Here is a 16786-nt window from a genome sequence, read left to right as displayed (position 1 = left end):
AAAAGTCATACGTGCCTTTTATAGCTGCTGTGTGTTAACAATCCATGTATAAGTGTCTATTGCTTACATCTCAAGCTACTAGACTCATCAGAGTTGTACCTGAGCAAAACCTGTTCGTATTTATGGGCCCGTCCCCTGGGGTGTCCTCTCAACTGTCCTCGCTCTGCACACTCAGGGATGAGAATGGGTCACTGAGGACAGGTACGGATGCGCAGGGCATGCCGCCACCACTGGAGATGAGTGTGATGAGAGCCAGCTGCCCTGCATTCCCAGACAGGCCTGGGCCCCATCGGGGCCGATACTGCGCCTTGGCCTCAGGGGCTGGCTCTCCAGCCCGAGCCGTGTGGCCTGCGCTTGTCTCTGCCACCCGAGACATTCTCCTCCACCTCCTTTCACCCAGGGTTAGCATACTTCAGAGAAAGCATGGGAAGAATGGAAACATATTCCAAGTTTCAAGGACAGCCTGAACAGGATACAAAACGGGGCTGCAGTGGGTGGGCCCATTGCCGTGCCCTGGGCCAAAACACACCTCCCCTGCCCATTGGTACAAGAGTGATCTGGTCATTAAACGTCCCCTTTGGTCTGAGATGGACAATAGAGAAAAGGGTTTGAGACTCTTCTACTAAAGGCTGCAGACATTGCATGTCATATCTGCAGGCGCTCTTCGTGCAGGTTGGCTTGTTTCCCAGAACACCTGATTAGCCTAGACTACACTGAGACAGAAGGTTAAGTTCCTCAGAAGAGGAGGATTTTCCAAGGGGCTTCTTAACGACAGCTGTGCAAGAATGTTTGTGTAATTGTTGAGTACGTAGCAAGGGTTTACGCATATGCATGTTTTCAGCCTTCCCCTCATCTAACAACCACCCTCCCAAAGGCTCCCATCTTTAGGGTTCCATGTCCTGGAGCCTGCACTGGCAACCCCGCGGACCAGCGGCAGGGCTGCAGCTTCCGTGCTACACAGCTCTGCTTGCTCACACATCCAGCAGTGTCGATCCTGAAGGAATCTAAAAAAAATGAATAAGAGACTTTTAAAGAAGTGAACATAAGTCCTATAAGAGTCTACTTTCACAGTTCTTAAAATTTAACTATGGATACATACAATACATCAGAGCCAGATATGTGCCAAGTCATCTGAAAGAAAGGATAGCTCCCAGGTCTGACCTTAGCCCTATTAAGTATTAACCAAGGAGATGTTAACAAATCTAAAGCAAACTTAAGTGCGATGGGGTAGCATATTAACCACTGAAGCTTAGGAACTGGAAGCAAGCATTGGCAGGGGGTCTTCAGCACCGGGGTGGTCCCCCAGGGACAGATGTCAGGGGAAGTTTCCACGCTGGGAATGGGTATGCTGGGGAATCATGGTTTAGCAAATTTAAACATTTAAATCGTGCCGCCATGGCCCCTCCCCTGCTCTGGTACTCACAAGCTCTTTGACTTTCTGGGTAGATTCCCCTTCTAAAGGAAAAAATGTGCTTGTCCCTACTCAAGAATCTCTGATCCTCAAGTTACATTTCTCGTTTTAATGAATAATTTAATTTTGCTACATAAGTCTTTTAAAGTTTTATTTGCCTCTCTATGCCACCAAAAGCCCAGTCACTCCATGGTTTGCCAACAAAGTTAAATTCCTGAGGCCCCAAAAGTGTGAGTGGGATGAGGAGTAGCAGTCAGAGGTAGTCAAACACCCCTGAGCATGTGATGTTTGGTCTGAGCGCTAAAGGAGACCAGAGTGGGGCAGGCGGAGGGTGGATGGAGCAGTGTTCTTGGTGAAGGAAATCTCATGCATAAAGGCCTTGAGAAGAGAAGCAGAGTGGCTTTCAGAGAGTGAGAGTAGACTGATGTGACTGGAATACGGTGAGCGCGAGAGCACTGGAGTGGGTTTGGAAACCAATCAGAAGGCCATCGCAATCGCACGGGAGAGAGGTGGTTGGCTTGGACTCCCGTGGTGGCAAAGGGGATGGAGGGAGGTTTATGGGTGTGAGAGACAGAAGTGGAGTCTCAGTACTGAGTGGTGGACTGATACGGGAGGGGAGGGAGAAGGGGGCCTCACGGATGACTTCCTGATTTCTGGCCTGGGCAACAAGATCGATGGTGGGGCCCTGCAGTGAGAAGGGAGCACTGAAGAGTCACTTCTTATGCTACACGTTCCTCCTGGCCGGCTCCTTCTTTCTTGATGTGCAGTCCAGATGCTAGACTGAAGCTGTCCGCCGGGGCTCTTCCAAAAGCGCTTCTTCGGTTTCAACACCCCCGGGACAAAATTCATCTTCTTCAATTACTGTATTTTGCCGTGTATATTGTGCTCTCATGTGTAATGCACCCACATTTTGGGGCACATAATACATTATTACACCCATTATTATACTCATGGTATGTAATCATTATACCCATGTATGATACACATCCCCATTTTTCCCTCAAAAATTTGGGCCAAAAAGTGAGCATTATACTTGGTGAAATACAGTATTCTGCCCACCATACAAGCCAGAAACAGTGTGACATCCTAGACTTTACTCTCTCACCTCTGGGCAGTAGCCACATTCTAACCATTCTACCTCCATCATGTGCCCCATGCACTCATTCATTGGCAAATGTTTTTTGAATGACTATTACGGAACGGGAACTGGGACTATGGTAGTGAATCAAACAGCCATGGACAATTTCCTCACCAAAACTTTACAAGGTGACCTAACAAGTAAATGAGTAAATGGAGTAGTGTGGTGATAAGGCTGAGTAAGAGACAGCCAGGCAACAAGGCTGAAGGAAGAATATTCCAGTGACTTCTTCCTTCTAAGAAACAGAAGACAAGAACATATTAAATACCAGGCAGCCATACTAAACAGGTTGCTTTGGACAATAAGTAACAGACTACCCATCTAAAAGTGCTCCGTGCAATAGTAGTTTCCATCCTGAAAGTCGGAGATTCTTCTCCAGATTTGGTGCAGCTGCTCAACCACGTCATCAAGGATGCAGCCTCTTTCCATCCCCTCATCGCTCTGAGCATCCTCAGAAGACCCCACTTCCATCTGCAGGCCTGTTTCCTCATGGTCTCTAGATAGCTCCCTTGGTTACAGACACCACACCAGGAAGAAGGGGGCAACAAGAATTGTAACAGTCACTCTCTCATGTCTCTCTCTTTTTATCAGAGAGGACAATCCTTCCCAGAAGCTCTTCCAGAATATGTTCATTTATGTCTTTTTGGCAGAACTGGGTCATATCGCCATTCCCAGCTGCAGAGGGGTCTGGAGGAGCATGCATCTAGTATTGTCAGCCTCCACCGTAGCAGGTGAACTCTGCCCTATTGCAGCCAAAGCAGGATGAACGGCTGTTGGGCAGGCAGCCAACGTGCCCGTGGCAGCAGTACACCTCCATATACTGTATGGTACCTGCGTGCCCAGGTCATACTGGGTAGAGCCATGTAGTGACAAATAATTCTGTCTATTGTGGGATCACACAGAAGGTTAGGACAGAGGCCTAGACCAAGATATTTCACACCGAGATACTTTGGGGAGTCCTTGCTGGAATATATCGAGAGTACCTGAGAATACCCCGGCTTCACACAAGGTTTTGCAGCCTCTAACAAAACTCTAAGCAAAGGGTGAAACAGCCAGTGGCGATGATTGGAGCAAGGAAATTTAGGGCCACTTTGTGTTCTCATTAGCCCTCTTGATCTAACACTGGAAGCCTCTAAATCATTTCACACTGGAAGGCGCCACTGGAAAGAGTTGAGTTTCAATTCAGTTCCAGCTCAATGAAACACTGAAAATGAGCGTCCGACACATTCTGCTTTGTGGTTCCAAATAAACAATGAGAAAACCAGTTTCCTCCTTGGGTTGGGTTCATTGGATCCCAGCCCAAGAAGTTTTGAATTATAACACGGTGACATGCAAGGGCTTGAAAGGGATGAAATGAAGCACAGAGGAAAGCTGGCACAGCGCCAGGAAACCTGGCTAAAGTCAGGTCTCTGAGACGGCAGAAAACAATGGCAGCTAGGACATGAGTCAGTGGCCCAAGAGCACACACATACTGGGGAAACAAGCACACATAGGCCAGCCATGGGAGTGGCCCATCCAACAGGCAGGCCTTTCCACATGCTTCTGGGGACCTCCTTTTAATGCCTACGCCTGCCTCACTTGTCCCACCTCTGACCTTCGAGTTCCTCATGGACAGTATCCTGTCACCTGCCAACCTGCCCCGCACTGCCCGTCACAGGCTCTGAGACACATGCCCATGGCAGCCTGAGGTGTCCCTTCTTCAGCATCATGGATCTGATTGCTCAGTACCCTTGCCAGACCAATTGTTAAAGTTTTTGAATGTCACCCTGGTATACATTTGGTCAAACAGTTCAATGCAGATAGACTTTGCATGCCTAAAGCTGGTAGCAACTTAATACAAAGCATGATTTCTCTCCAGGTTGCAAGGTGGGTAGTCAGGACCAGGACTCAGCATTAGGTACATGAGGGGCGTGCATGCACCTGGTGTCAGGATCAACGCAGTCACACCTGGGCCAGATCAGACCCACACCTGCATGATCGGAGAGGTACGGAGGCCATAAGGTGTCTTCACCAACAGCCTCCCATGGAGCCTAAAATCTCTCCCTTGAATTCTCAGTAAAAGAATATTATGCTGTGACAACAGCAACTCATTAATAGCTCAGAAATTAAAATCCTAGTGGAACTAGTTTATCTGGTTTCTTTCTACCTCATAGTTGGCAAGAGCAAATCCTATAGGAAAAAGATTCTAGAAAGATTAGTTTTGACAGGCAAATGCAAGGAAGGTGGTCATCCGGAATGAAGGCAGTGGTCATGCAAAGCACAGGAAAGAGGAGGAAGGACATACTAAGAGAAAACCAAGAACAATGCATGATCAAAACATATTCCCTGCTGTGCACATCAGAGCGAAAAGGGAAGCCAGGAGGTGAGGACCAAGAAGTCCAGTCGGGTATGTGCCTGTGCCAGCAGGACCGTCTGTGGGTCCCTGTGGGCGAAGAAGCAGCTTGCCTCCTTCGTGCCACTCACAGTGCGGTGGCCTTCTCCTCCCGTGTTCTGGAAATCCTAGGTTGCCGGCATTCATGGCCACTCATTGTTTTATCTTCCTGAACTACTTCTGACCTTCTTCTGGTAACAGTTCCTCTTTCCTTAAGCAATCTGCAGCTCAGACCTGACCAGTCAATGCACTCCAGTCCCTGGCCGCAGAAATTGGTCCAAGGGATACCTTCCTGACTCCAACCGAGCCAATCAGATTCTGCCCTGTAGGAATTTGCAATCTGAGCAGACATGCCAAGACAGAAGGAGACCAGGGCTGGGTCTGACAACGGTGACCAGGAGAAAGGCCAGGAGACACTGCAAGCCACCCTGGCTTCTTCCCCCACCCCACCCGCCAAGGCGAGGTTACTATCACTTTCATTTAATGAATAATACCCTTATCTTTCCAATAAACTCAATTGGGACTTAAATGGGTCAGAATCTGCCTCTGTTGCAACCAACAACCAAAACTGATACAGAATATTGCAAGTGACATACTTAGAACATCAAATAGGCTGAGTCCAGATGGGGTGGGGAGCTAAGTAAGGACCCCACTCATCCCCCACCATCTGGGCTGGGAATCTGACAGTCCTTGCTACATGGGGTTAAACTATTACCTGAGTTATATTGTGATAGAAGCCACGTGTCCTCATGGCAAAGCTTCAGAAAACGCTTGGCAGGAAAATGTCAGGATATTGGAATTCCCTGGCTATTTTTTCTGGCTTACACTAAAGCAGAATGTAAATATGTTGAGATTATCTTTCTGCCTTTAGCAAATGCAACAGACCCCTGGGGGCTGAGTCACTGTGCACCCTGCCCATGCGGTTTATTAAGCTATTGTCTGCCAGCTCCAAGTGCACCATCTCTGTTCTGCTTTGTGACGCTGGAGCTGAGAACAAGCCACACACATTTCCTCCTCTTCCTGCTGGCTTTTGCTAAGAGTGTGCACCAGCGTGAGTGAGGAGCAGCGTGAGGGGAGAGGCATTTGCCGCTTTCAGCAGTAGTGTCCAGATTCTTGTCACTCTCCTGTAGTGTGACCCACCGTGTGTCCTCAGCTGAGTTCTGTCCCTCCACTAAAATGACTGTCCTGACTAGGAAGCAGCTACCTGAGAAGATGAGGAGAAATGAGGAGGTCTGAATCCCAGGCCTTTCCCAAACACATTCTATGATAAGTTAACTCAGTGCCCAAAAAGGGTTAGCAATTCCTGGCCATGATTCTGTGTCACTGGGGAGCAGCCCGGAAGGGCAGGGGCAGTACTGGCCTCTAACCAGGGCAAGGAGGGCCCTGTCCTGAGTCCCCATGCTTTAAAATGTCCTAAAATGTCCTGTGGCCTGTGCCCATCCCCCAGGACAAGGAGCAATGGGGACAAGAGGGTTTGCCCACCTAAAGCCAGACCTTCTTCTACACTTGGATGCTTCGAGCACCCAAGATCACAGAATACCCTGCCCAAATGGCCCACGGCCTGCTTCCTGGGCCCGTGAGGGCCCGTTCCCTGAGTCATGGTTCTGAGTAAATGCTGTGTTTCAGGCTACACATCCCTTGGCCCTTGGTAGTGCTAAGAGACCGGGGATGGGTGGGGACAGGGGGAGTGAACAGAGCTTGGGTGTGCCCACTGAGTTGCCCATGTGGGTGTATGAGGCCCCGCTGTGCAGGAGAGAGCCAAGAAGGAAGAAAAGGGACAGAGGGGATGGACCAGGGACCCCTTTGGGCTCTTGTCTCAGCCCCCTAAATGCTGAGGAAGATCCTGGCAGGCAGCAAATCAGCTCTGGTCCCTGGATCTAAGGCAAAGGCCAAGTATAGCCCTGAAGCTGAGGACTGGGGAAATGAATGAGATAAGAGTCAGAGGTGCAAGGCCGGGCTCCAGATTGAGACATTGTCACTTGCCGGTCAGGTCAGTAACACTCCCCTAAATGTAGTCAGTGAGAGGGTTGGTTTTTTGTTTTTGGTTTTTTCCAAAGACATTCCAGGCTTGCCAAGCAGGAGCTTCCAGTGATCAACCCCAAGCAAACCCAGGCCCCGGAGCCCATGCCAGGAGGGAGTGGACATCAAGCCCCAGCCCCGGCAGCAGAAGCCTGCCCAGTGGCCCTCCAGTGCGGCCAAGGTGAACCCTGGATGGAGGCTCCAGCAAGCAGAACACGGGGAAGCCACACTGGCTACCGGTGGACTCACCCACGGCTGCGAGAGTGAACCAGCAACCCTGTCGGCCTGCTTAGTCACTGCTCCTGACCAGCAGGATGTGCTGTCCTTCGGGCCAGTGGCTGTCATCTCCTGTACCCTTTCCCCTTTTTAAAATAGCAGTTTTTATTGTTATCCAGTCCCTCCCCCATAGTGGGCATATCGCAGTGTGCCGGGGCACACCTATCCCTTGCAAGGTCAAGAGGAGCACATTCAGATCTAAAGGGGTGGGGGAACTTCTGCTTGTCTCCCGGGGGGGAAGGAGGCATGTGGTTTTACCTTAAACAGGGACATTTTTGAAATTTTGTGTCTGGGAAGAAGGGGGTGAGAGAGCTGGGCAGCCAAGCGACTGCCAGCTTTGTCCAGTCTGTGCCCACCTCCCACCCCTGACCCTCCTGGTCACAGATCTCAAACCCATGACCGCAGAGAGAGGCCCGTGAGCCAGGTCGGAACAATCACTGCACTTGACCGCAGTGATTGGTTTGGGAAGGTCACACGACAGCAGCTGCCCATCTCCGCTCCCCTGGCTGGGCCTGGTGGGAAAGAACCGCTCCCTTTCTCGGTGACACAGGAAAATGTGAGCCCAAGACTGGCAGTGGCCCTGGTCCCTGCTGTGTGGGGAAAGGCCATCTGGAGTAGGACAGAGCAAGGTCCAAGCCTCCGGTCCCAGTCCCTGAGGGTCCCACAAATTTCCTGACTCCTGGGAGTCTTCCTTAGCTTTCGATTGTGTGAGCGTCCTCACCTTTTCTGCCCAAGATGGTTTACAAAGTACAGCTGTCTTTTCCACCTGAGAGTCCCAACTAATCAACCAACCCTGGACATTTGAGTTGAACTTTTTAAAACTATGGCTCTTTATAATACTTTCTCATTCTGTTTGTATATCCCTGACAACCTGGTACATTTTATTGAGCTTTATTTTCAATAGTTTGTATTTCAAAAGAAAAATAGACAATTAAATCAGTTAAGTATGAACACAAGCCAACGAAAACGACCCAGGAGAGCACAGGGTAGCAGAAGGAGATGAACAAAGGACCCTGGAGAAAACCAGCCTTTACGCTGCAGCGGAAGAAAGGGGGCAGGACAGGGGCTGAGATGGAGCAGCCAGAGAGGGGCAGGGGAACCCGGGAGAGGGGGTGCCACAGAACCCCAGGGAAACGTGGGCTTTGAGAAGAAGGAAGTGCTGATGGGGGTCACCGCTTCCGGAAGGTGGTCCCTGAGACTCTTTTGCTCCCTGGCGTGGCGGGAACAAAAGCTGCGGAGTCGTGGGCTGAGGGGAGAGTGGGAGGCAGGCGCTGGAGCCGGTGAGCTGGAAACCCTGTGCTAGTCTCTAACGAGTTAAAAAAGAGGGCAGCAAACAGAGCCAGATGGGAGGGCGATTATTTAAAAGATGGGAGACACCTGGGTCCACTGAAACGACTTCGATTTTATTGAGTACCCACAGGTGATCTCATTTGAACCTTCTAATAACCTCATGAGGGTGCTCTCCCACCCTACAGCTGAGGACACTGGAGCTTGGGCTAAACCACAGGTGGCAAACACAAGGCCCACAGGCCGAATCCGGCCCTCCACCTTGTTGTATCCAGCCTGGCACCTGGTCTCTACCCAGTGGCAGCACCAAACTCTCACTTAACTGTTAAGGATCAGTTACATTTATACAGTCCAAAAATTACATTCGGCCCTTAGGAGGCCACCGCAAGGCTAATGTGGATCCCAGTGAAAATGATTTCAACGCCCCTGATTAACCACTAAATGATTATTAGACGTGCAGGGGAAATCGGGAGCAGAGTTCGGAAGGGGGGACACAGCCATTCCTTTCCTCCCCTGTGCTCCCACCGCCACTGCACCGTGCTGGAGGCTGAGGGCAGGGGGGAGTGGAAAGAAAGGAGGAAAGAGGACTGGGAAGGAAAACCCAGGCTCCTGAAGTCCCCATGAGGTACAGGAGCTGTAGATATTTTGTCCCCTTTAATCAAATCCCACCGACCCTCTGAGGTAGGCAGTTAGAGCTTCCTCGTTCCCAAGTGAAGGGCCCTGAGGTTAAGAAGGATCATACCTTCGCCAGGTCACGCAGGCAGCAAGTGACAGCGTCTGGGTTTGAACCTGGGTCTGCAGATGTTGAGGTGTCTGCTCCCACCCCTTCCAGGGAGCCCTCATCTCAGGTTCCCGGGTCCTCCCTCGACGGCTACCTGGTCCCCACGCGGCCACCTCGGGCTGCTGAGAGCCTCGCTCTCATTCCTTCTGTCTGCGCCCTCCCAGACCCAGGGCCCCGTCTCACACCAGGGTGGGCAGGCTGAGGGGCAGTGCCTGGAGAAAGGGAAACTGAAGGATAACACACACTGAGCTTTTCCCTTTTACCAGCGAGAAGTAATTTAAATGATGATTTTTATATCAAAAATAAACGTGGGAACATTGTTGAGTAGCATGCAGAAATCACATGAACTTCTGAGATAAAACACGAGACTTGCTCATGGCTGCCTCTTTAAATTCCAACCATCTCTTGTTTAGAATATATCAGAAGAAAATTATGAAAAACAACTGGCAAGCAGGATAAAGGGCTTAGGACGGAATCCCAGAACTTCTCGTCTGTCCCTCTGACCGTGCAGGCTTAGCTACCCCACCGCCCCCACAAGAACCTTCTGGATACCCCTCTACATCCCCTCAGTTTCCCCCTTGTCTCTGTGGCTTCCCCTGGAGCCTGGCATGTCCTCCTCCTCCCACTCACTTACCGGAGATGTGCTCACCTTCCTCAAAGTCCTCCGGGATCGCCGTAGGTCCCCTTGGCTAGGCTGCTGTCTTAAGTCTGGGACATGTGACAGCTACCGTGCACTGCCATAGTGTCCATCTGTGGCGGAAGGCTTGTCTCACAACGCTGCTGGGCATGGGGACCGCATCTGCTCCATCTTCGTGTCCCCACACATGGAGCAAGATGGCTCTCCGGACAGAGATGGGGCGGTGCCCACTGGCGTGTCAGGAGCCACCTGCCAGGGTGCCTGCCTGCAGATCCACTGAGAAAGATGCACTGTCTTAGATTAAAATGTTGCCTTCTTTAGGGGCTTTCTTCAAAAGTGAATTGTAGTGTAAATTGGGACAGCCAATTCCTTTGCCTTACAGATGGTCGAAAGCAGAGCATGCGAGGGTAGGATCATTAAGGGGGAGGGAGGGAGAGACGGTTATTGAAGGTCCAGGAACAGGGGACCCTGCTGTGACAGGGGAGGGGAGGTGACATCTCTGGTCACCTGGCTGCTTTGCCTTTCTCAGCTGCAGGACCTTCTTCATGCACTTCCCCTCTAAGTCGCAGCTTGTTCACCTGGAGGGAAAACAGGTGGGCCTAGAGTAGTGGTTCTTGAAGTGGTTCCCAGGTCGGCAGCAACCGTATCACCTGGGAACTTGTCAGAAAGCAAATTATCAGCCCGCCCTCCACCTACTGAATCAGAAACTCCGCGATGAGCCCACCGAGAGACTCGGGTTACGCCCAAGTTTGAGAAGTGCTGGGCCCGATGATCCGCAGAGCCCCCGGGAAAGACAAGCACCCACACTTCTTGGCTCGGCTCGTGAGGCCACCCAAGGCCATCGCTAATCTGGCACCCACGTAACGGCCCAGTCTCTCAGGTCGACGGGCCTCACCTCTGCATAAAACTACTGAAAATCTCCTGAAGGAGACCTGCCCTTAGAAACTCTGTGCTCTTGTAGGCGCTGTTCCATCTTCCTGAAATAACTTTTTTCTCCCATTACCTGTCTATCTCCTCTTTGTCTTTCAAGACTTCTTTCAGTGGTTGGTCATCCCTTCCAGGAAGGCCTCCTAACACCTCCCTTCTCGGGTCAAGTGCCTCCCCTCTGGGCTCTTTTAGTGCTTTATAAATATCTGTTGCATCACTTGCACCTTCACCCGGTCCCCCACCTGACTGAGCGAGGTGTGGGCAGAGACTGTTTTATTTCTGACGCAGTGCAAGTCACAGAGTAAACGTCGTGGCCGGGGTGAATGGATGGATGACTTGAACCCTCGTCAACCTGAGGACTCGGACGATGACTTTTGATTCTTGTTCCTCTCTAATCATGGACAGTTTAATGTTCTTCATGTTGTAAATACCCAATGACCGCTTGATCATGATGTTTGTTACTGTTACTAACTCTTTAGAGCATGTTAAATAATCCAAGTTCTTTCATACCTATTAACCCACTTGAGCTTCTTAGCGATCTAATGAAATCAGGTGGAGCAGACAGTTTCAATCATTCTAACGGATGACAAAACCACGCGCAGACATTAAATAGCTTTCCATGGTAACCTGCTTCTCTAAAAATTGCATTTAGTTTCTTCTCCGTATAAAGCATTGTGATGGACGATGGGAAATATAAAAGTTGTTAAAGACTGATCCTTGTCCTCCAGAAACCTGTATTCCAGGGACAATCAAATGTATCCCCCAAATAAACCGCAATACAAACAGTATGTAACAAATCCAACCCTGAGTCCGTCAGTCCGTGGAGGCTCCAGGAGCTTGGTGCCCAGAGGAGCCATGGGCGGCAGAGTGGCCAGGGGAGACATCACTGTGGCATGGGCAGAAACTGGACGCAGACTGGTCAGGGCGTCCCAGGAGAAGGGACTCAATCAGCCAGCGAGCAGGGGCCGGAACACCCAGCGCAGTCAGGGGCACCGCGCGGATCCCACAGCTGTCGCAGAGGCCTTAAGAAAGGGGGCCATGGGAGTCAGCGACAGCGCTGGCGGGCCTGCTGCATGTGCCCTGAAAGGTGTGCCTGATGGCATTCCTCATCTGCCTGGTTATTTTTTATCGTGGGTCAGATGTTATGTTTGAAAAATAATCTCTGGAAATCATTTGAGACCTAGAATGGTAACTTCTTGCAAAGAGGATTTCACTTGCTCCGCCAGGCACCCAGGGGTAGCAGCATTCAAATGTGAGTTTAACCCAAAGTCAAGGCTGCAGACTCTCTGGCCACCCATGTGGCTCAGCTGGTCCACACTCCACGGGAGGGCAGCTTCCTTCTGGTTTCCTTTTGTCCTGCGGTGCAGCGCGGTAGGGCCCCAACTCCGAGTGCCAAGGAATTTGTCAGCACCTCTACCCTGGAAAAGAAAGGAAGCTACAGAGTCCTACTTGTAGACCCCTAGCCACTTGCAGTTTTCAAAGCATAGCTTGTTTCTCAGCCTTCTCTTTAGATCAGCCAGTACCCCTTGGGCAAAAGCAGCCCTGCATGCCACGCTCGCCTCCCTGGATTCCTGTCCTCTAGACTTGGGCTTGCTGTCTTCTCGCCACCCCATTAGCTTTTAGATGTTGTAGGGGGGAAGTTACGGGTTTTCCCCCCTCATTTTCTGAGCTGTTTTCAGAAGGAAGGTAGGTCCAGATTACCTAGTCTGCCACTACTAGAAGCAGAAGTCTGGTATTGGCTCTGGGTAGAGATGAAGGTCAGAATTCGTGAGCGGTGGAGGGACAGGTGAGCAGAAGTTAACCAGAGAGTGATGTGCGGATCGTTTGGGGAGGCCGTTGCACAGGTCAGCAGACAATATGAACACAAGAAAAAGATTCTTTTGATTGGTGTCCTTCCCTTACTCCAGCCAGCATACGGGATCAAAGGATTTATTGTGTTAATGTCCAAATTGGGACTTTTAATCCTAGTTAAGCCCACAGGACTTCAGAAACAGGCAGCATTGTTTAACTTAATTGCTTCCTTGTTGGGAAAGCCTTCAGTTCCAGCTGCAAAATCTGCCAAGAGAAAAGGGAAACCTAAGCCACAGATGGATTAACCCCTACAGCAGGAGCAGAGAACGGTCGCCCCTGCTCTCAGAGGCCACCTCGGGCTGTGCCGGGGCAGCGGGGGGAGCTCAGGGACTCGAGGCTGCATGCACCTGTGTGGCAGAAGCACCAATCAGTGCAGGTCGCGGGCCCTGCATGTAGCCCTCTGGCTGCCTGCCTTCCAGGGCTGAGGGTGCTGGAGCCTGTGCTGAGTAGGGATGGGGCAGACCCTGCTGCTTGGCCAACAGGAGGTCCATCCTCCAGCTCTTTTCCCTTCACCCTTCATTTTCTCGGACTCCCATTGTAACAGAAGCACTCTGGGTTCTATTGCCCACCACTGATAAAAAAAAAAACCATGATTCGCAAACCCAGGGTCTGGTGAAAAAGAAATGAACTATTTACTTAAAAGTGATACAGGATTAAAATAATGGAAGAATTTCTCTGTTAAACCCCACTCCCTTAAAAAAAAAAAAAAAAAACACCCACTAACACACACACAGTCCCGCCTCCCCTGGCCAAACCAGGCCAGCTGGAAGTACTGACTCTCGGGGAAAGAAGGCTGCATGCAGGCTGGCTAGGCGGGTTCTCGTTTTAACATTCTGCCTTCTCCCAGGCCTCTGGGTTCGGCTGGGCTCCCACTCTTAATCCAAACCACATGGCCCCTCCTCCTGGTGGGCCAGTGAGGGTCCTTCTTCATTCTTTAAAACCACACGGCCAAGACCGCTCCCAGGCTGCCTGGTCAAGTGGCTTCTCTTTGCCAGGCTGTGAGGTTAAGAAATCGCAGCTGGTGCGTGCTTGAGTTTAAATCCTCACGCTACTCCTCTTCCATAACCCCATTTCCAACTCCTCCCACAAAGGGTTACACCTGCCAGTAGTCTGGTCTCTTCAGCCTTTCTCAGCTGCCATTATTAGTCTGGGCAGGGTCTCCCAGGGATGTAGGGGAACCACCTTCTTGCTTGCGCAGGCCAGCAAGCCCCTCCAGCTACTTCAAAAGTGCTCATACCATCTCCCTGGCTCAGAGCTCTGCCACATCTATTAGCATTACTAAAACACTGGCCAAGCTCCTTAGATATGCAAAGTGACTCTCTATGCCCCACCCCCCCTCTGCTTCCCCTTCCCCAGCCACGTTCGTTAGTGGGGGTTTTGGAGACCTCTCTATTCCCTGTTACACTTTCATCTTAGTGTGGTCTTGTGATACAGTTCTGGTCAATGAGATGTAATCAGAAGTTTGGCGGGAGGGTTCTGGGAAATCTCTTTCCCTGATAAATCTGGGCTCCGACTCCAGACTTGAATACGGATGAGTTGCTGGGAGTTGGGGCAGCTCTCGTGTGAGGACACACGCAGGAGGGAAGGCCTGGAAAGTCTCTAGTGCACCAGCCCGGATATGGCTTCTTTTTAGGGGAGAAAACCAAACCACCATTTGTTCAAGCAATGGTGATTAGGTTTTCTGTAATTTGCCAATGAAACGCTTCTAACTAAAGTAGGGAGATTTCAAACGCCGTAACCCAGACTCAGAGCAAAACCATCTCTGGCTTTAAAATGAAAACAAGACGAAATAGCAGAAGTTAATTCAAACTTTTGTGAGCCCAGCACTTAGCTAGTTGGCAATCACTAAGGTAGCAGGCATTCACACATAAGTCAGATACAGTTAATACAAATCTCATCAAATACTAGAAAAGACTTTAAGATAATCTAATTGTGTTCAACAAAACACCATACAGAACTCAATGTACAGAACATAAAATCTGCCTCATTTTAAGAATTAGTACCTAGAAACCTGCCCAATTGGCCTCTTCATATCTTCTATGATGCACGGTTGAAATTTTCTGATCTCCCACCATGTTTGATTTGACAATTGAGGAAACCGGTGTCTCCCTGGCGGAATGGAAGCAGCTTGCTCTCAGAGATGTAATAGTGCCATGGTGCCTGAATCAAGTCTGCATCCCCAGGACCGTTCTCATGACTGTCTCCTCATTGAGGTCAAATGCGGGGAGTAGAAGATTGCAGAGTAAATTTCGTGGCAGCAGCAATGGTTGGTACAAGAGGCCAAAGGAAGCAGAAACCTACTGAGCACAGGTAGCCAAAGCAAGCCTCAGGGAGGAGGTGGGACTTGAGTGAGGAGCCCCTTTGTGACTCCCAGCAGCTCAGCCCAACCTCCCAGCTATCACACGTGTAAGTTCTCTGGGGTCCAACACATTCCCAGGATGGAACCTTAGGCCCCAGAGAGTCCCACCCTCTTCCGAAGGACTCTTTTGAGCAAATGGTAGATGCTCTGTGGCTCAGATTCATTGCACATCTTTTATGCCTACCCTTATTTCAGGCATCTCCTTGAAATCTAATTGTTTTCCCCACCTCAAAACCATTCATTTTTATAACATACAAAGAGTGGTCAATGAAACTGCTCAGGACAAAAAAATGTAGGCCTGCGTGAGCTTCCGCTGTGAGGTGCCAGCTCAGTAAACGTGTCCAGGAAACAGCAAAGGATTAAACAGGATTAAACAGCCATCAACGCATCTGAAGTCAGGACACTGTCTGTGGCCTGCCTCCACCCTGTCCTCTTTTTGATTTTCTCACCCCTACCTCTTTTTCAGGCTTCATGGCCCTCACAGTGTCCCTCTCCCTCTCTCTCTCTCTCTCTCTCTCTCTCTCTCTCTCTCTCTCTCTCCTGCTTAACAAAAACACATGCTCATAAGATGGGCTATCAGTCACTGACTCTCAGTCTAGCAGAGCTCCAAGGGGCTGGCGTCTCTTATTTTAGGTTCCAGAAGAAAACATCATCCTCCACAAAGTTCACTGCAGGCTGTAGGACACGGGAGAGAATGGAACTCTGTGTGGCATCTACGATGGGGGTGGGGGAAGAGGAGGGTCCTCCCTGGGATTCCTGAGATAGCTCAGACTTATCCCCTCCTTCACAGAAGCCCAACTCCGACTCTTGCAGATCAATTTATCCCTGGTCGGTTCCTCAGAGGATCATTAACAGCTCCAGAAGCTCATGTAACTTCTTCAGGGTCACAAAATTCAATGCCAAAAAAGAGTGTTTCAATCCAGATCTGTTCTACCCCAAAGACTGTGGCCATAACAGTCCTAAGCAAGAAGAATGGGAAGTAACGTCGAAGAGCATGAAAGCACGCACGCGTGTGGAAGTCCGTTCCCTGAGCAGGCCTGGCACGGCAGTGAGGGCAAAGGAAACACAGACGCACACTCGCGCTGCAAGGACGCACAACGCGCACAGCCAGCGTGCTCACCCCTAAGAGAGGTCGTGAGCCCAGAGGCAGCAAGTTGGGTGGCGGGATGAGGGAGGGTCTCTCCACTAGAAGTCGTGCTCTGCTAAAATCATAGTGCCTGATCAGGTATTGTATGGCCCCTCTGACAGTTTGAGGTTAGAAAAGGGAGGCAAACTATGGAAAACAGTATGGAGGAAACTCAAAAAATTAAAAATAGAACTACCACATGATCCGGCAATTCCACTTCTGGAAATAGAGCCAAAGGAAACAAAAACACTAACGTGAAAAGATATAGGTACCCCTGTGTCATTGCAGCATTATTTACAATCGCCAAGAAAACAAACTAATGTCCATTGATGAATAAACGAATAAATAAGTTGTGGTATCTATATATAATGGAATATTATTCAGCCATAATAATGAGGAAATCCTACCATTTGTGACAACATAGATGGACCTTGAGACATTAGGATAAATAAGTCAGACAGAGAAAGACAAATACTATATGGTCTTATACGTGAAACTTGAAAGAAAGAAAGAAAGAGAGAAAAGGAAGGAAGGAAGGAAGGAAGGAAGGAAGGAAGGAAGGAAGGAAGGAAGGAAGGGAGGAAGGAAGGAAAAGAGATAAGA

The 16786-nt window shown here is 50.0% G+C and overlaps 1 long non-coding RNA gene across 2 annotated transcripts; it reads right to left on the bottom strand.

Annotated features, from left to right (window-relative positions):
* Positions 1–82: 82 nt before the first annotated feature.
* LOC118496669 lies at positions 83–9490 on the bottom strand. 2 transcript variants are annotated; one of them, XR_004899226.1, is made up of 3 exons: positions 9397–9490; positions 2867–3057; positions 83–1004 (listed from the first exon to the last, which is right to left on the bottom strand). It is a non-coding gene; the product is annotated as an uncharacterized LOC118496669 (long non-coding RNA). The 2 variants fall into 2 exon arrangements; XR_004899227.1 differs by lacking the exon at positions 83–1004 and adding an exon at positions 2432–2784.
* Between the last annotated feature and the right edge of the window lie 7296 nt (positions 9491–16786).

This window comes from Phyllostomus discolor, chromosome 9 (genome assembly GCF_004126475.2).
Source record: "Phyllostomus discolor isolate MPI-MPIP mPhyDis1 chromosome 9, mPhyDis1.pri.v3, whole genome shotgun sequence".
In the NCBI taxonomy this organism is placed as follows: domain Eukaryota; kingdom Metazoa; phylum Chordata; class Mammalia; order Chiroptera; family Phyllostomidae; genus Phyllostomus; species Phyllostomus discolor.
Note: the sequence above shows the minus strand (reverse complement) of the source record. Positions and strands in the feature narration are given on the sequence as shown.